Source organism: Camelus dromedarius, chromosome 2 (assembly GCF_036321535.1).
Source record: "Camelus dromedarius isolate mCamDro1 chromosome 2, mCamDro1.pat, whole genome shotgun sequence".
In the NCBI taxonomy this organism is placed as follows: Eukaryota; Metazoa; Chordata; class Mammalia; order Artiodactyla; family Camelidae; genus Camelus; species Camelus dromedarius.
Window position 1 is genome coordinate 112,804,587 of NC_087437.1, and position 20,819 is coordinate 112,825,405.

At 45.3% G+C, this 20,819-nt stretch overlaps 1 long non-coding RNA gene across 2 annotated transcripts; it reads left to right on the forward strand.

The window, feature by feature from the left end:
• The first annotated feature begins 215 nt into the window (after nt 1-215).
• LOC135318507 (uncharacterized) lies at nt 216-20,056 on the forward strand. 2 transcript variants are annotated; one of them, XR_010376601.1, is made up of 4 exons: nt 216-603; nt 750-934; nt 14,217-17,973; nt 18,369-20,056. It is a non-coding gene; the product is annotated as an uncharacterized LOC135318507 (long non-coding RNA). The 2 variants fall into 2 exon arrangements; XR_010376600.1 differs by lacking the exon at nt 216-603 and having other exon boundaries at nt 649-934.
• The last annotated feature ends 763 nt before the right edge of the window (nt 20,057-20,819 follow it).

The window sequence follows — 20,819 nt, forward strand, 5'->3', positions numbered from 1 at the left end:
CAGTATGTCCGGCCCCCAGTGTTTATTAAGTGGCAGATATTACAAGGATTGAGTGAATCACAGATGATTCCCAGTTGGAAGGGAGTTTAAGATGTCATCTGCTTCAGCCCAACAAGGAATTCTAATTCCCTTACTTCTCCCAATGGGTAAGCAGGGCAGGGTCCAGCTGAATTGCCAAAGGTTACACCGAGTTGGTATTTGATGACAGGGTTGGGTTGTAAGCTCTGACTCCTGGCCCAGTGATCTTTTTTCTGGGTCCATTACGATATCTGTTGCCTTCTTAAAAAAGTTAGCTCTTGGCTTTGGAGGCCTTACCATGGACTGATGTTCCTCCTTATACAGTTGGACAAGTTTGGCTGGCAGGAACCTTTGGCTGACTGCAAAATTTTGGTGGTGATCAAGACTTGGAATTTGACTGGAGACCTGATGAACCTGAAGAATGCGCCCTGGGAACCCGGGAGGATGACTTCCTGGGTTTTCCTCTGGCAGATCTAGCATGATTTTTACTGCCTTTGCTCTGAAGCTGTTAAGCAAGTGCTACATCTAATGCCCAACCGAGGCGGAGCTCTTCAACAGGAAGTATGTGGGACGCCTTATCTGAAGGTAATTTTCTAATTCTAGGTTTTAAACCACAACCACTGAAGATGGTTGGTGCCAGCATGGCCTCCTCATTTATTACCAAAAAACTTATTTTGTACCTTTGAAGGCCCCTCCTCCCACCCCCCAAAATCTGTACCATTCTCTCTTAGAGAAACCACTCCCTTTGAAGGAAAGCTGGGGCCCTCCTGGTCTGGTGTTCCCAGCTAAGGAAGAGCCAAGCAGACAGCCCTCAATTCTAGCCTGAGACAGCCATGTCACATGGTTCGTTGGGCATGCCACTCCTTTTTAGAGGCCTGGGAAGAGGAACAAGGGATCAGTTTGCTCCAGGTCAGAGGTGAGTGAGAAGACTGCTGGGCAAAGAAAATTGCTGATTGTAACCTATTAATCGGTAGTAAAATCAGCTGATCGTAGATTATGGCCAGCTTTTGAAAAAATTGGAATAATAAGATATAGAATAGAATAGGACGGAATGGGATGGAATGGAATGAAACTGAATGGGAAAGAATAGAACAGAATAGAATTTTCTAAAAAGTGCATTGTGTATCGTCAGGGTAAGAAGTATTATTTCAATATATGGGTAAAACATTCATTTCTTACTGTGAGTTTTGGCTAAAAGAAACTTGAGAAACACTGGTTTCCATGATTCCTTTTGCCTGGAGCTCCCTTGGCCATTTTGAATGGATTTTCAAGGCTCTACTTAAGACCCACCTCCTCTGAGAAGCCTTAAATGGTCTTCATTGCTATGCGCTGCCAGTTCTGAAATATTTCTCAGCTCTGGAACACACCTCCCCCAAACCCCACTCCCTGCCAGAGGAGGCCATTTGACAGGAACCTGCAGAGACTCAGTTCTGATTTGGATCAAACCTGTTTTTGTTGGGGGTCGTTTCAAAGGTGCCATAAAGCAGTTCTGAGGATGCAGAGTAAACCTCTGGCCTTACGTTCCAGACTTCTTATCGAGGTTTCTGTAACCAGTCCCCTTTGCATGCTTTGACTCTGGTGACAGGATTTATAGACCCCCAACGTCAAGCATGGGTGGGCAGGTGGGGGCCTCTCAGGGCACTGCTGTGGTCACAGAAGAGCGAATGCTTAGGCCACTCTTTCCTGGTCACTCCCCTGGTGGCCATGTCACGTAAAGGGTGGTCCTTGCCTTGCTCCCATAGAACAGAATTAGTGAATATTGCTTTGTTGCCTTGGGGAAAATTATGGTTAGGCTCCTGCAAGCCTCTGGTCACAATATTTTTGTTAGTGTGTTTCTGTTGAAGACACCACATTTAATACATGTTACTGATTCATGGACATCGAACTCACGGCCAACAGAATAACATGTGCCTAAAGGAAGCTTCTGCAACACAAGTATTTTCTGCATAAGGCCCAGCCCTCTTATGGGTAGGCACCCTAGACAGCACTTCAGCAGTGTGCTTGGGGGACAACTTAGCAGTGAAGTCACCAACAGAAAGGGCAAAATGTGAAAAATGTGATGCTGAAGAGACTGGGAAAAGGACACTTGTGCACAGCACAAGAGCTGAAGTAAGAATGGAGAGCACTGCCTTAATCAGCCTCACTGGGAACATGTGCAGAGGTGATGCAAATTCTTCACTGCTCTGAGCATATGCACGCCGGTGCGTGGAAGGTCGTCAAAGCGCCATGAGTACTGATTTGAGGGCTACAAATAAGTTTTAGCAAGTAGGAGAATTTGCAGCTATGGGATCCATGAATAATGAGGATCAAGTGTAGACCCAGTGTCTGTCTGCCCAGTCCCCAGGACATTTGGCACTAAAGACAGGTGTAGCCCTTCCCTCATGAGCAGCGGACCACCGTGGGAGACCAAACACAAGCCAACAGCGAACCGGTACGTCTATCCTTTCAAGTTGTGCTAAGTGTCATAAGGGAAACGGAAGGGTTCAGACCTCTCTGAAACCAGATGGGTTTGAGGAGACTATTCCAGGCTGTGGAAACCGTACATGCAAAGGCCCTGAGATGGGAAAAAGCTTAGAGTCTCAAGCTTCAAGCATTCAATCTATCAGCAGGTCCTTTTCGTTCTAATTTTCTAATATACCCAGAATCGTTCACTTCTCACCACCTCCCTGTACCACCCTGTGGCAAGGAATCAAAGGAGAACAGCGTGGCCGCAGCACAGACGGGAAGGGGAAGGTGGGCTGCGATGCTGGCAGGGGCCAGATCATGCAGGACTCGGGAAGCCCTGGAAAAGAGTTTGGCTGAAACTGAAATGCAGTGAGAAGCCAGATGTAGGTTTTAAGCAAGTGAGTGATGAGATGTGATTTGAATTCTAAGACCAAGTCCTCCTGAGAAGAGGAAGCATCCGGAGGGAGTAAGAGCAGAAGTGAGTTTTCCTGTGGTTGTCCTGGCAACCCTGAGCCTGGGGTGCTGGTAATGGAAGTGGAAATAGGTCGATTTAGAAGGTATGTCAGAGGTAGAAGGGACAGGACTTGCTGATGGCTGAGAGGTGGTGGGTGAGCAAATGAATGGTCAGGGAGCAGCCTGGGGGTCCTCTGCACTCGGCCTCTCGGGCTCAGCTCTTCCTGTTCTTGGCCAGTCCGTCTTGTTTCTCCATCCTGGTCCTCAGGCTTGGCCCTGGCCACTTCCCACACTCTGACCCCTAACTCTGAACTCCTTTCATACTTACTGTCTTTGTCTCCCTCCTGCCCTTGTCACACAATGTCCAGCACGGTTAGAAGCTTCTGCGTGTACCTTATCTCTCCAGGTGGACTGAAGCACTCAGAGGGTTCTTTCCTCTTGTGTCCTATGTCACTTCTGATGACACCTACTTTGGTATCTCCCACTTGGACCCCACCCCCCTGAGTCCAAAATTCATTATCTCCAGCTGCTCACTCGGTGCCTCTATCGGAACGATTAAGGGGCATCTCAGATGTAACTTGTCCGAGACTGAGAGCCTAAACGCCCCCATTCTCAGCAAGTCCTTTGGGCTCTGCCCTCCAAATGCGCCTGCCATCTAACCATGCGTCACCATCTCCCCGCCCACCCTGTTTTAAGCCACCACTATCTGTCACTTGGATCATGACAATGGCCTCGGATGAAGTCGTTCATATCCTTCGTCTCTCTGACCTCACCTCGTGCTGCTCTGTCCTCCCGAGCGCCACTCCTGCCACGCCGAGCCCCGTGCACTTCCTCAGTCATGGGGGCCTCGCTCCCACTCCGAGCCTCTGTGCTTGCTGTTCCCTCTGCCCGGAGGTCTTTCCTGCCACATCTGCTCTGCTCATCCCTTGTCTCCTTGAGTCTTCCCGCAAATGCCCCTTTTGGTGAGGTCTTCCCTGATCATTCTAATAAAAATAGCAAATACCCGCTCTTCCCGGACCCCTCCCCCACCTCCCTGATCCGTTCCCCCCACAGCGCTGATGATCCTCCGCTAGTCTATATATTTTCTCTTATTTATTTTGTTCATTGTCCATCTCGTCTTGCTAGAATGTAAACTCCACGAGAGGAAGAGTGTTTGTTTATTTTGTCACCATTGTGTCCCTGGCTCCTAAAACACTGCTGGCAAGTCCAGCTGCAAGGCCAGCCTCATTGGCCTTGTGCTCAGAAGACCCTGCACTTGGTTGAATGCTCTGCCATCCATATCTGGAAATCCTTGATACATTTTGAACAAGCCCCCTCACCTGTCTTCACTTCACATTGAGCCTCCACAGATTATGACTGCCAGGCATATAGTAGGGACTCAATAAATAATTTGCTAACTATTGACTGTGCTGGCTGGCAAAGCAGATGCGACATAAATGGTGGCTGTCGATCAACTGACTGGAGGGAGAGCTGATTCTTCATTCATTTCTTCATTCATTTATTCCCTATGTCATGCCACAAATGTTTATTTATCTGAAGAGACTGGAATTAAGGTTTTTGCATACTGGCAGTGAACCTTGGGTATCAAGCTCACACACCGTAGACTTGAGATATTTTAAGAAACACAACATCCTGTGATGTAAATATGATGGTCTCCATTTACAGAAGAGATGGGGAAAGTTGAGTAGTTGCCTGAGGTCACGTGCAGGGGAAAGCTGCGGTGAGTACCATGTTGTGTTGCCGGCGGGGCTGCGTTACAGGGCAGCTCTGGTGTCCTCAGTCCCTTCCTCCAGGATTGCTCCCCATTCTTGGACTTCTCCCAAAATAAACCTCTGCCCACCTTTTCTTACCTCCTTCTTTGCACCTTTCAGAATTGGAAAGGATCTGTTCTCACTCATTAATTTCCTATTGTGAATTAACTAATCCACGTGTCACCTCTGCCAGGTGGAGTTACACTTTTAAGTCATCCCATAGGAACGAGAGGCAGTGCACTGAGGACTTTAAAACCTCAGGAAGAAAGTGGTGAAGCCCTGGGATAGGCAGGGACCCCCAAAGCCCTGAAGTCACCCCCAAATCTGTCCACATATCAGGCCTGGATATAGAAATGGAAAACTAGTCTTTTGGCCACAGATTCTAGAAAGCTGTGAAATGCTAGGGAAATTCATTTTGAGTAACACCTTTTATGAGAAAAGAGAAAATGAAAACAGTTAATCATAGGATGAGTTTTGTTAGACAAAAATAGCAATACAGGTAGAAACACAAATTAAAAAACTCAAATATGCACAGCTGACATCTCATGAGGGTGGGAGAGCTGGTGATTAAGTCAGAAGTTACTGTCTACATCCTCTGGAACTTACCAGCTAAAAATGAGTACCAGACCTTAGCTATAAAATACACAGAAAACCAGTGCTACAGGAGCCGATGAAAAGGTGGCGGTTCCAAATGTTTGACCTTGGCACTTGTCTCTGTGGTTTCATTTGAAAATGGAGTATGCTTGAAATTCACAGAATTTATAAAATTTATGAAATACATAAGAATATAACATATAATATAAATACATATACGTTCTCTACATAATTATAAATGTAAGTAATAATAAATATGATATATAATATTATGTAGGCATATAATGTAAAAAAATAAGAAATAGATATAAGAAATATAAGTATTGAAATTGTGAGATTGTGTTTTGCACTCAGACCCACTTAGGATGCTTTAATTGGCAAGTAAAAGAAAATGAACCCAGCCCAGCTTGGGACAAAGCGAGGCTTTACTTATTAATTTATTGTTTCTGCTCAGGTGTGAGTTGGGTTGGGAATCTGTCTACCCACTTCGGTCCCTGCAGCTTGGCTCTCCCAGGCATCATCCCTTCTGGCTGTGGACTTGTATCTCCGGCAGAGGAACATGGTGCCTCATCTCCAGGTCTCTGTGGCTTGATGCCCAGAAAGGGGCAAGTGGAGCATCTCTTTCTCCCAGCAGGGACATGTGAAATTGTGGACGAGCTGGACCGCCCTGCTTGGTTACACACCCCTTCCTTGGCCTTTCAGACTGGTGGGAGCCTTGAGGGCCCTGCTACTGGCCAGGCCTATGCCATTGTCACCACCTCCTCAGGGGGCACTGAGGCTCAGCCCCGCAGAGCCACGTCAGCCTGGGGAGAAGCAGCTCCTCAAAGGAACAGGGAAGGGAAACAAGAATCTCCTATAATCTCAGCTTTCTTTTCCATGCTAACAAAAGGCATTTTCTCTCTGAGACTGATACAAAGCACTGCTTTTAAAAGAATGTTTATAAAGCCCTTTTGCCTGGTGTTTCCATAACCCAGGTGTTTTGCATTCCAGTCAAAGATTTGGATGAAAAAACCCCCAATCTAAGGATTAATTTATTTCTTATTTTGGGAGCAGTTGATAAAATGTGGGCTCTGACTTTAAACTAAAAATCTTATGCACAGCAAAGGAAACCATCAACAAAATGAGAAGGCAATCTCCTGAATGGAAGAAAATATTTGCAACTCATATATCTAGGAGACTAATATAAAAAATATATAAAGAACTCATACAACTCAAAGGCAAACAAACAAAGAAAAATCTGATTTTAAAATGGGCAAAGGAGAGAGAAGCAAGATGGCGGAGTAGAAGGATGCTTGTAGCTCACCCTCTCCCACAAATACACCAAAACTCACACCTATGGACCTACTCAGCCAACCAGAGCTCCTGCCGAACTCTGACAGAACATTGCCCTCTTAAAAAGACAAAGATGCCAAAAATCTGGTAGGAGAAAAGGAAAAAAGAAAGAAGAAAAAGCAAAACAGTGTGGGACCGATCCTGCGGGGAGGGAGTGGCAAAGGAGGACTAGCGCTTATTTGCTGGGTCTCCCCTCCAACGGAGAGGCCAGCGGGATGGAGGGGGAGCCTCCGAGGCTCAGATCTGCCCTGAGCACCCCTTGACTGACAGAACTGAGCTAAATGGGCACAAAGGGTCCCCGCAACACCCAGCCCCAGACGCGAGCTGGCAGCTGGGGCCGGGACAGGCTGCCCGAGCCGGGTGGAGGATGGGGACGGCTGCACTGAGGTGGCCCCGGGGGGCTGCAGGGGGCTGCGCGCCATGGCTGGGAGAGGATACAGAGCAGAACAACCTCGGTCCCCCATAAATTGCGAAAAAAAAGCAAAGCAACACAGCTGGTGTGCCCTGGGGGGAGGGGCGCCATAGTCTTTGTCTCCTCAGACCCGCGGCGCCATTACTTTTGCTTCTCGCGAGAAGAGAGGCGGGGGCGCAGCCACAGCCACCACCTCCTCCTGTGCGCAGCGCCCCGGCGGGGGCGGTGCTGAGACCTGCATCCGAACTGGGGGGCTCTGCAACCTCCTGCGCAGGACTGAGAATTGTTTACAGTCCGAGGCAGACAGGATCTCTCTGCCCTGGCACCCCAGAGAACTTGCCCCGCCAAGACAAACAAGGAGCTGAGATTTGGCCTGGAGCAGGGACAGGGCGGTTCCGTGGTCTTCCCCGAGCCTGCCTTCGGAGCACCGACCAGAGGTGGAGCGGGCAGCTGCACAGAGCAGAGGAGCACCCAGTGCTGGGAGAGGACGGGTGGCCACCCCCCTTCCTGGCAGGAACACAGCACCTGACCATGGTGCTGGGAGGGCGTGCGATCCGCCCACCTGCCTCCCCCCCACCCCCTGACTGCGGCATCAGGAGGGGGAGTGACCTGTCCGCCTACTGGGTAAGAGCTCAGCACCTGACCCAGTGTTGGGAGGGGGCGCGATCTGCTTGCCGACAGCCACTGTGAGCAGCACAGACAAGGGCACCAACAGAGGGCCTCTGGAAACAGCAAGCTGAGTTCGTGAAACAGGGTGAAGACACAAAGACCTCTCGATAAAATCATTAAGAGCACACCATCTCCAGGAGAACTAGATAACTGATACTCCTTAAGCCACAGTGCCAGAGAGATATGAGCAATATGAAGAAGCAGAGGAACCACTCCCAATTAAAAGATCAAGAGAAATCCCCTGAAAGCACTATCAAGGAAATAGACATTGATGGCCTACTAGAGCAAGATTTCAAAAAAGGAGTGATCAAAGTACTGAAGGAACTAAAAGAAACAGTGTTTAGAGATATAAAATGTCAAAACTGAAACAGAAGCTATAAAGAAGAACCAAGTAGAATTAGTGAACTCATTTGCTGAGATGAGAGCTGACCTAAAGGCTGTACAAAGCAGGCTAGATAATGCAGAGGAACGAATAAGTGACCTAGAAGACAGGACAACAGAAAACACCCAATCAGAACAGCTGACAGAAAAACAAATAAAAAACAATGAAAGCAACATAAGGGACCTATGGGATAATATAAAGCATGCCAATCTACGCATAATAGGGATTCCAGAAGGGGAAGAAAGGACAAAGGGAATTGAAAAGGTATTTGAAGAAATCATGACTGAAAACGTCCCAAACCTAAAGAAAGAATCAGATATCCAAGTACAGGAAGCTCAGAAGGTCCCAAACAGGAAGAACCCAAACAGACCCACACCTGAATGAAAAAAAGATGCAGCCTAGGATACTCTATCCAGCAAGGCTATCCTTTAGAATAGAAGGAGAGTTAAAGAACTTCACAGACAAGCAAAAACTAAAAGAGTTTTGCAACACTAAACCCATGCTAAAAGAAATATTGACAGGTCTACTCTAAATAGAAAAGAAGCATGATGCTACAAAAATGAGAAACTTATAACTGGAAAGGTGATAACTACCATGAATTACAAATAGAATAAACACAAAATTGTAAAAGAAGACATCTAAATCATTAAGAGTGGGAGAGGGAAGCAAGGAAAGCCACTGTGGAAAACAGTATGGAGATTCCTCAAAAGACTAGGAATAGACTTACCATGTGACCCAGGAATCCCGCTCCTGGGCATACATCCAGAAGGAACCCTACTTCAAAATGACACCTGCACGCCAATGTTCATAGCAGCATTATTTACAATAGCCAAGACATGGAAACAGCCTAAATGTCCGTCAACAGATGACTGGATAAAGAAGATGTGGTATATTTATACGATGGAATACTATTCATCCACAAAAACTGACAACATAATGCCATTTGCAGCAACATGGATGTTCCTGGAGAATGTCATTCAAAGTGAAGTAAGCCAGAAAGAGAAAGAAAAATACCATATGAGATTGCTTATATGAGGAATCTAACAAACAAACAAACAAACAAAACAGAAATACAAAACAGAAACAGACTCATAGACATAGAATACAAACTTGTGGTTGCCAAGGGGGTGGGGGGTGGGAAGGGACAGACTGGGATTTTAAAATGCAGAATAGATAAACAAGATTATACTGTATAGCACAGGGAAATATATACAAGATCTTGTGGTAGCTCATAGCGAAAAACAAAATGTAACAATGAATATATACATGTTCATGTATGACTGAAAAATTGTGCTCTACACTAGAATTTGACACAGCATTGTAAGATAACGATTACTCAATAAAAAAAGAAACAAAAAAAATGGGCAAAGGATCTGAAGAGACATTTTCCCAAAGAAGACATAAGATACATGAAAAGATGCTCAAATCACTAATCATCATGGAAATGCAAATCAAAACCACAATGCGCTATCACCTCATACCTATTAGAATGGTTATTATCAAAAAAGACAAGAAATAACAAATGTTGGTGAGGATGTGGCGAAAAGGAAACCCTCTTGCAATGTCGGTGAGAATGTAAATTGGTGCAGCCATTATGGAAAACAATATGGAGGTTCCTCAAAAAATTAAAAATAAAACTACCATGTGATCCAGCAATTCCACCTCTGAGTATTTTACATTAAGAAAATGAAAGCATTAATTTGAAAAGGTATCTGCAGCCCCATGTTCATTGCAGCGTTATTTACAATAGTCAAGACACGGAAACAACCTAAATGTCCACCAACAGGTGAATGGATAAATAAAATGATATGTATGTACATAAATCACATTTAAAAAATATATACATAATGATTATTCAGCCATAAAAAAGAATGAATTATTGCCATTGTGACAGCATGAATGGATTTTGAGGACATTATGGAATAATGAAATAAGTCAGACAGAGAAAGACAAATACTGTATGATCTCACTTACATGTGGAATCTGAAAGAACAAACAAAAACCTAAACTCATAGATACAGAGAGCAGATTGGTGGTTGCCAGAAGCAGGGGGGTGGGGAGTGGCAGGTGGGTGAAATGACTGAAGGGGGTCAAAAGGTACAAATTTCCAGTTATAACATAAGTAAGTCATGGGGATGTAATGTACAGCATGGCGATTATAATTAATACTGTACCGCATATTTGAAAGTTGCTAAGAGAGTAGATCTTGAAAGTTCTCATTCCAAGAAAAAAAGTCTGTAACTATGTATGGTGATGGATGTTAACTAGATTTATTCTGATGATCATTTTGCAGTATATAAAAATATCAAATCATTATATTGTACACCTTAAACAAATATAGTGTTACATATCAATTATACTTCAATTCAAAAACAAAAACAAAACAAACAACAATACAAAACCTGGGCTCTGCAATCAGACAAATGTAGATTTAAATCTTGCTTTTGCTGCAAAGTATAGGAACTTGGAAGCATTGCTTAGGTTCTGTTGGCCTCGTTTTCCTTGTCTGCAAGATGGGGATAAAATTATACCCCTCTGAGTTTTATGGTAAGGGTTACACAAGATAACATCTAGTACAAAACAGCACTGAGTCTCAGCAGATGTTCTTTTATTTACCTTCCCCTTAGAGTACCAACTGAGTAGCTCTTAACCTCTTGTGATGCATTGGAAAAGCAAAAGGTGACAGCTTGCAGTGATGCTCTGTGCCTACTCTCATCACTCACCACGTTCATTATACTGAAATAATCCATCCAAGTCTTTTTCTTTTCCATTGGAAGGCAGGTTTGTTGAGACCCAGGGCCATGTGTTATCCATTTTTATGTGTCAAACTCAATGCCTGGAACATGATAGAGATTCAATCAATGAGGAACTGCTGAACTATTGAACCACCAGGCAGAGCTTCTGAGGGTGGCCGATCAATGATGCCTTTAGAAAGGCAAGAGACATGGGTTAGACGCACACAGAGCAAATGTATGACTACTTTGGGACTTGTTTAACCTGGGGTACATGTTTACTTGGACCCCAAAGGGATGTCTGTGAACATGTCATCTTAGTGGTTAGAGGCAGCACAGGGAAGAGGTGGAATGACACTGCCTGGGCTTAAATCCCTATTCCACCACCTACTTGCTTGTGGGACCTTGGGCAAGTTTCTTGGTATATTTGTACCTCAGTTTCCTCATCTTTAAAATGGGGCAATAGTGGTGCTGACCACAGAGGATTGTTGGGAGACTTAAATGAGATCATGTTAAAAAAAACAAACCCTCATTACTTAGTATGTGCCCCATGTTATATTTGCTCAGAATAAAAACTACTGTCTGATATATCAGATTTAGGCTGCGGGGGGGGGGGGGGGCCTGATCAGGGGCCACTGGGCTTGCTCGGTAGTCACTGTATTTGTAGGAGTACAGGCTTAGCTGCTGTAACAAAGACATTCCAAAATATGGTGACTTAATCAGATAGACGTTGATGTCTTTCCCATGTAACAGTCTGGAGGTCAGCAGTTCAGGGCTGTCAGGTCAGCTTTGCATCCTCAACATGGCGGATGGCTTCCTGGGCCATCTTTGTGTTCTGAGGAGCCTGCGACAGTTCCTGTCATCTCCTTCCACCCATGGAAAGGGACAGAGGGACTGGGAATGGGGAGGGGATTATCCTTCCAAGTCTTTGAGGGGAAGATCAAGGAGTGACCCCCATTGCTTCTGCTAGCATTACTTAGTCACATGACCAAGCCCATTGCAAGGGCGGCTGGGAAATGTAGTCTTTGGCCAGACGGCCATGCTGCCAGCTAAAATGTTACACTGCGGCAGAGTAGAAGAACAGAAACTGGGGGACAATCAGCAGCCTGCCATAGCCTCTCAGGACCTCATTAAAAAGGCCAGAGTGATAGTTACCTTTCCAGAGGGCTCTTTGTCGGATTCCCACACCAGCAGTGCACTATACAAAGCCAAACTCCCCGCGAACCAGAAGGGAATTTAGGAAATGATTCAGGCTCCCTGGCTGACTCATACATTGAGTATCCTGGGGAGAAAAGTGGCCATACACCCTTTGGAGACTTGGGGTTTAGTTTATAATAATAATAACGACTTTGGCACAGAAAACTTCCTGAGGGTTAATGAATGACTGGCTTGGATTAATAGCGCAAATCGCTGCCTGAAGTCTATCAACTCCTTCCAGCTTCATTTAATCTACAGGAAATTCTTTGTACACCCAGCTATTACTGCTTGAATCTCACAAAATAAAAATGAATGGGTGCTTCATTGGAACTTGGCGGGAAAAAACAAAAAAAACCTGGTCACCATTGTGTGTGACCCCCAGGCTATTATTATTTTTTTCAGGCACACTTCCTGCATTTTCCTTGCTTCTCTTTCTGGCTTCAGTTTGCTACTGCAGCGGCAGCTGGCCTTCCAGATTAGCTTTAATCCCCCTGCTATTTATAGCGCATTCTGTGAAGCGCATCACGTTTGTGATTCGCTATTTAAACGTAGTCTTCCCAGCTAGACTTGGAGCTCCATGAGGTCAGAGGCAACTGGTAAACTCCTGGCTCGGCAGAGCCCGGCCACGGCACCGCTCAGTAACTTATTTGTTGAATTTAACCAAATAGAGCTGCTGCTGAATTTTAAACAAGTCACCATCGGTCCAGTGGGTTCCTCAAAGCAAACCTGGGAATCTTGGCATTTCATTGGATTTAAGATAGTGCACTTTTGGTTCATCAAAATTTCATCAGTTTCCTGAGAGAAGCAGAAAGGCAAGTTTGTGGATGTGGTTATAGAAGGTGACATCTAATGCCATCAAGCTGCCATCTGTGGGGAGAAACCAGGGGCGTGTGAAAGTAGCTGGTGATTCCTCTTGCCTGTAGGGACACTCACTTCTTCTCTGGCCTTGGATTCTCTGCCAGTAGATGTCATTGACAAAATAAGCATGTTTCCCTTGGGACAGTCCTCTTGGTTCAGGGAATTAGAGTTGGTGGATGGTTCCAGATCTCCGCCATGCTATTCAAACCCCTACCTTCTCATCTGGCATGTCTGTGAGGACTTGCCAAGTGAACGGTCTAGGCCCTGAGCAAAGGTCTTCCTGGCACATCTTGCCACTGTGGCTCGGTGAGTCGAGCAAACGAAATGGATTGGCAGGACCCCGTCTCAATGGAGGACGGCTACCCAGGCCATCAAGAATCTACCCTGATTCCACACTGATTCCCCCATTGCGGGCCTCAGATAGCTCCCCGCCCCAACCATCTAATTAAAACAAGCCAAGTGGGTCCCAGCCGCAGAAAATTCCTGGCAACCATGGAGGTGTTAGGGGCTTGTAAACCAGCCATGGAGACTGAGTTAAAGAAACAGGAAGCCTGGCACAGGCAGTGAGGGAGGTTGGGTAGGAATAGGATTAAGGGCTTAGAAAATGCTTGTTTCCTTCTGTTGTCCTCGTGAGAGCCGATAAGAGGATTTCAGAATTTTGGGGGAGAGCCTTAGAAAAGAAGGGGGGAGTTTAATTAACTGGAGGGACCCTCCCAACTTACATTTCCCAGTGTTTGTGACATGGTGTGTTTGCCTAAGTTAAAGGTGCTGAAAATAGAAGGAAGTTCTCACAACATTAAGCTCTGACATGCTGTCATCTTCTGGCCAGGGGTCTTTGGCTTTTATCGTTTCCTTCAACCCAGGGCACAAAATGCGCTGCGGCCTCTCAGATAATAATACCACAGTATCGTGTCCAAGTAATATGCATCTAACTATTTCTCCATAAACAGATAGATTATTAAGGTTAGGTGAGGTCAAAATGTCTACATCAAAGGGAGCAGGGTGGAGTAAAGTTTTCCCAAGTAAAAACACGTCAAATAGCTCAGCCACAGACAGACTTGCCCGATAAATTGCTTTTTCAGAAGATGAGAAAAGGACAGACACTTGTAGTTCTTCCATTGAGAGCTTTCAGAAACTGAGAGAAGCTTCCCTCGCCCCTTCTAGTGAGCCATTCCTTCACCTCTCTGGGCCTCAGACTCCTCGTTAGGTTAAATGAGGTACTTTCTCAGTCGACTGCCCCTGGGTTTTTGCAGGAGTTAAAATGAAAGAGGAAATTCAACATGTGGTAGGTTGAACAAGGCCTCAAGGGTGGGCCCTGGCACCACGGGGCCCAGTGTCTGTCAGTGATGGGCTTGCCTTCTGATCTCCTTCAGGAAAGGCAAATGCTGAAGTTCCAGACCTTCCGAAGCAGAGCCCTGGATGGTATCCATCCTACTCTCAGAGGACAGGACCTTTGCTTTCTTCCAGACCTTCCTGTAAGTCCACTGCTTAGGTGAGCATTTTGAAGCATCATCGCTTATATTGCAATATGAAGACCACAACGTGACCTGAGAAAACCGAGCACAAAATTTAACTTACTGACATCTTTTAAAAATTACTGGTCCTGGTCATGTTTTTATCTGGTGTGTCTTGCTGTTCCAGTGGATATAGTTTAAGGAATGAATGCGGTTCAGTGATATGTTCTCTTCCTCTCTCACGCTTCTCTCTCCTCCTGCTAATCGTGAGGGTGCACACATGTGCGTGCACACACCTGCGTGCTTACTTAATTTATGTGTCTCCAGTTATTACACCCTGCACTGCTACCGTCTCGGAAGCAGCGTGGAGTAACAACGATCGTGAGGCTTCGACTCCAAAGGCCAGAGGATGAACTCTGGCTCCACTGACCTGCTGGGCGGCCTGAAGCAACTCAAGTCTAAACCTTCCTGTTTACTCAGTTTATTAGTTTCCTATTGGTACTGGACTATGTTACCACAAACTTATTGGCATAAAATAATACATGTTTACTCTCCTAGAATGCTGGAGGTCAGAAGTCTGCAATCAACTTCATTGGGCTGCACTCACATGTTGGCAGGGCCATGATCCTTCTGGGGCTCTAGCAGGGAATCTGTTTGTTTGCTTTTTCCAACTTCTAAAAGCCATTTTTTTTTTTTTTTGCATTTGGCCCCCTCCTCCCCTTTCAAAGGCAGCAGCGTAATATCTTGCTTCAGTGGTTACGTTGCCTTTTTTCCTGTCGACTTTCCCTCTGTCTCCTTTTTACAACAACATCTGTGATTGCATTTAGTGTCCCCCCAGATAGTCCAGCTTCATTTCAAGACCTTTACCTTAACCACATCTGTAAGAGCTCTTTTTTCATATAAGGTAACATGCACAGGTTCCAGGGATCAGGGCCTGGACCTCTTTGTGGTGGGGCATTATTCAGCCTAGCACACTCATTAAGTAAAGATAGTAATTCCTATCCTAAAGGACACAGAAATGAAAAGAGGAATATTTGTGAAAATGTACATAATGGAATTTAATAAGTGTCCCTGAGTCTAGAAGAGGGAGGAGCTGACCTCCCATTGGCCAGTCTCTATCCCGATGGACACAATAAAGAATGACAGAGCCAGGGCTGATGTGGGCTGGAGCTTGTTCAAGGGTTGAGCTGGCTACAGGTACCAGTGGTCTTGGCTATAGAATGACTCCAGGAGCAAGGCTCGGAGGAAGGTGGAAGATGCTTCAAGAAAGGGACCCAGGGGCTCGTGACCAGGGAAGGCAAAGCTCTCTGACCTTGCTTGAGTGTCATGTGGATTCACATTGCCTAAGTGGGAAGATTATTATTTTTATTGCTTAGAGATTTGACAGTAACTGGCTCATAATGCTGGGAGGTGTTGGGCTCAAGACCCCATCAAGAGTCTTAATGCATTTGAGGAGGGTATAGCTCAGTGGTAGAGCACATGCCTAGCATGCACGAGGTCCTGATTTGAAGCCCCAGTACCTCCATTAAATAAATAGATGAATAAATCCAATTACTCCCTCCCCCCAAAACCCAAAAAATTAATTAAAAAATAAATAAACATAAATAAATAAAAAAAAGAGTCCTATTGCATTTGGGACCCCAGCTTTAGCCACAGCAACAAATATCTCCTTTCTCTTTCTTGATCCGTCTGTTCACCAGGCAGTTATGATGTTATTACACGGGAAAAGAAGACACACAAACATCCTTTGTTTTCAAGAAGGCAGTGTGGTCAGGTGCCCAGTAGGCTGTTAATCTCCATCTAATCCCTCTTCCCCATGAAGTTTCATTATCCTGGGGAATGAGATTGCCTCACAGCATCCTTAGGGCACGAGGCTCGGGGCCAGTGGGTGCAGCCACTTCCCTGGAATTGTCACCATCCTCCAGCCTCTGGGGGAGAGCGGCCGATGCTCAGACATGGAGATGTGTTGGGAATTCCACGGGAGCAGCCAGGAGGCCCACGGTCTCTGCAGGTAACTCCTGGCAGGGGAAGCGAAGAGAGGGAGCAAGGGTTGGAGAGGGGCTCTCGTAGGGGAAGTCACAGGTCCTCAAAGTCCAGTCACGAGGTGAGGAATTACAGTTAAGCGCCTGCCTGATGCACCTGTGAATTCATATCACAGGGGCTTGATACAGTCTTCACTGTTTAATTGCCCGAGACCAGCTGATGCTTTTCCGGTAAGAGAGCAAGACGAGGTGAGATCACATCCGCCCCGTGTGGCTCGTCCTCCCTGCACGTGCTTTCCCAGCTGTCCCTCCTTCGACTCTCTTGTTAACTCAGTGGGTGGCTGAGATGTAACTGCAGAGGTCTTACTCTCCACTTCACAGGAACTGGGCCAGGAGGGCCTGAGTGGCTTCTCAGAGCCACACAACACAGCCCGAGGCCAGGGCTCTGTGCGTCACCCCAAGAACCAGGAGCTAGCCTGCTTCTCACCTCTCTTCTGGATTTCTTCACTCCGAAGATGGCATTTGATGTTCCTCAGAAGCATCTTGCTGAGGTAGAGGGTGACTACCACCCCAGTTTGCTCAGGACTGAGGCATTTCCTGGGCTGTGGGATTTGCAACTAAAACTGGGCAGATTGTGATGAGTTGGTCACCCTTTGTAAGGCCTCCCACAATCACCCTGTCACCTGTCCAGAGGGAGCTTGGGGGAGAGTGGCTGTGTCTGGCCTGCATTTTCCAGTAGCTGCACAGCCCTTGTGTCTGTCAAGGTCCGACTGGGCAAATAGAAGACCTTCTAAGTACTTAAGATGGGAATAAACATAATACAGGGAATTGGGGGGAGGGGCGATGAGAAGTCAAATAGGGAACAGTCAGACAACTCAAAGGTTAACAACAACAATGTGCCATGACCACCCCTTGGCGGCAGGGACAAAGGGAGGAGGTAAAGCTGCTGGCTCCGGGGGTTGGGGTCACCCTTGAAGTTGGAGCCATGGTGGCCTGATCTGTGGGAGCTGGAGCCACCAGAGGAGGGAGGAGGTGCTGCTGCTGGGCAGAGGGAAGGTCATGTACTGGCTGCACCCCACCTCGCGCCCTCTGTCTCACAGCAGGAGTTTCTCCTCTTTTTTGGAAGGTCCAGGGGGTGGGGACATTGGCCAGGCAGGAGAACTTTCCTCATGCCTGGGTTGCCCATCCTGGGGAGATCCCGGACTTCTTTATGTGTCAGCTTCAGTGCTGACGCGTGCATTTGGAAACAGTCCCATGTGACAATCAGCTACTTTAATCAAAGAAGCTCAGAATCATCAAACATTTAAGCTGAAAGGTATCTCCAAGATCACCCGCTCAGACGCGGAGCAGAAGCCTGGACTGCTGACGGGGGTGTGGTGCCAGTTTCAGGACCAAAACAAGGTCCATCCACTGGTCAGGCTAGGGCAGCTTCGGCCACAGGCTGCCTCTGCCCTCAGGACCACTGGGGCAGGAGGCTGTGGTCCCACTGCACAGGCGCTGATGGAGTGAGCCAGATCCAGCCCTTCACAGTGACAGTGGGGACATCAGCATGAGACTCCTGCCTCTAGGAGGTTAATGATTGTAATTGCAAAAGCTTTATTGCAAGAGAAGGAAAACTTTCAGAGAAAGAAGTAATGGCTAGATGTTCCGATTCCACCTTTATCCAGATCAACGACAGGATGATTTCATGGATGGTAAGATTTAGATGAATTTTTTTTTGTTATTTATTTATTTTAAATTTTTTATTGATTTATAATCATTGTACAATGTTGTGTCAAATTCCAGTGTAGAGCACAATTTTTCAGTCATACATGAACATATATGTATTCATTGTCACATTTTTTTCTCTGTGAGCTACCATAAGATCTTGTGTATATTTCCCTGTGCTATACAGTATAATCTTGTTTATCTATTCTACAAGTTTGAAATCCCTTCTATCCCTTCCCACCCTCCACCCCCTTGGCAACCACAAGTTTGTATTCTATGTCTATGAGTCTATTTCTGTTTTGATTTATGCTTTTTTGTTTTTGTTTTTGTTTTAAATTCCACATATGAGCGATCTCATATGGTATTTCTCTTTCTCTTTCAGGCTTACTTCACTTAGAATGACATTATCCAGGAGCATCCATGTTGCTGCAAATGGCATTATGTTGTCGGTTTTTATGGCTGAGTAGTATTCTATTGTATAAATATACCACATCTTCTTTATCCAGTCTTCCGTTGATGGACATTTAGGCTGTTTCCATGTCTTGGCTATTGTAAATAGTGCTGCTAGATTTAGATGAATTGAAAATGTTTTCTTCTGTTTTGTTCCTGAACAATATTACGTTGCTTCTGTAAACTCTATATCTCACATACATAATATGTGTGTTTATTTAACAAATATTTATTGTGTTCCTACCATTCTGTCATTCCACAAATGTTTATTAGATCCTTAATATTGAGTGAGGCACTGTGCCAGTGATGAATGAAGTGGGCATGACTGGCATTCTCTCCAGGCTCACTGTGTCCCAGGTCTTGGGGAGAGCACCCCCTCTGTCTTTACTCTCTCCCCGCCCTCCCTTCCTCGTTTCCCAAGCCCTGCTGCCCTGGGAGGCTCAAGGCTAGGGGGTGAACGGTAATAGATGGTGCTTCTTCCACATTTGCCTCTGCCTGCTCTTGCAGAATCTCCAACCTCTCTGCAAAGACAACTTCCAATAATTTATTGATACATCACAGGAAGTATAACTTTAAAAGATTCTTCCTTAGCTGAATTTAACTCCTATCTTGAGCCCCCATGTTGCCATGTCATCTTAGGGTTTCCATATTTTCCCTTGGTTGTATATGTTCCAAAGGGCTCTGATGTGCCAAGATATGCTTGGAGGTCCCTCTGGTCCTTGCTGATGTCCATGGAGTTGTCCATGGTCATTAGTCCACACAGGTTGCTAAGGGTCCCTCCCCTGCCGGAAGCTCTGTGCAGTCCGTTGGCTGTGTGTTTTCTGTCTGCACTTGGGTGCATAGTCACCTGCTGCTGCTTCTGCCCCACAGTGGGGGTCAAAGTCCCTTCACTTGGCAATTTTTCCTACTCTGGAGCCTTGGCCCTGCTTATTGGATGTTACCTGAGCAAAGAGGCCCAGGACACCCCTGCTATCAGATTCCACATGGAGACTGGCCCAGCATTTGGCCTGGGGAGAGAATGGAGGGCCTGCTCATTGGGACCCACCAGCACCTGAGACCCATTGCCTCCTTTTGGTCCTCTTTCTCCCCCGATTCCAAGGGAACTTTATCTAGACTGGAACACGTGTTCACCAGGGTGCTTTTTCCAGTCTGTCACCTGGGGCTGATCTTGGTCCTTTCCATGTCCCTTGGAAACTCAAAAACGAGAAGCTATTCTGTTATCACATGCCTTTGCTGAGGCAGTGGCATCAGATGGCTTGGCTGCTACCTCTAGGTTGGAGGAAAGAAGACAAGACCAAGGATACGGGGAAATTGTGAATAAGACCATTGTTTGTTACTTCAGTAACACTGTCCTCCTGTGTGATACATATACTTATATGTGGATAACTAAAATTCTAGAAGGTCTAACTACCTAATTATAAATGATGACCTCTGTTCATAGATTATGAGTGATTTCTGTTTTCTTTAAAAATTATCTATATTTTAAAATTATACACGTTTTTGTTAGATGATTTTCATCCATATCCATGGCTTTAAATACCATCTATAATGTGCTAATAAAGCTAATATTTATGTCTATAGCCTAAACCCCTCCTCTGGGCTCCAACTACCCAGATGTGGTATCTTTATCTGGAAGTCTCACATATGTTATCAATTAAAAAGTCTAAAATTGGAATTTTGAATCTGCATTCTCCTCACTCCTGTCCCCCAATTCCCCTCCCCCTTTTTTCTTCCTCTGAATTTTAAAAATTGAAGTATAGTAGTTTACAATGTTGTGTCAATTTCTAGTGTACAACATAATGTTTTCAGTCATACATATACATACATATATTCATTTTCATATTCTTTTTCATTGTGGGTTACTACAAGATATTGAATGTAATTCCCTGTGCTATACAGAAGAAACTTGTTATTTACCTATTTTATGTACAGTAGTTAATATCTGCAAATTTTGAACTCCCAATTTATCTCTTCCTACCCATTTCCCCCCCTGGTTACCATAAGTTTGTTTTCTATGTCTGTGAGGCTATTTCTGTTTTGTAAATAAGCTCATTTGTGTCTTTTAAATTTATTTTAAGATTCCACAAATGAGTGATATCATGTGGTATTTTTCTTCCTCTTTCTGGCTTGCTTCACTTAGAATGACAATCTCCAGATCCATCCATGTTGCTGCAAATGGCATTATTTTATTCTTTTTAATGGCTGAGTAGTATTCCATTGTGTATGTGTATATCTATCTATCTATCTATCTATCTATCTATCTATCTATCTATCTATCTATCTATCTATCTATCTATCTATCTACCTATCTATCTACCTATCTATATCTATATCTATCTCACAACTTTTTAAAATATATGTATCACAACTTTTTTATCCAGTC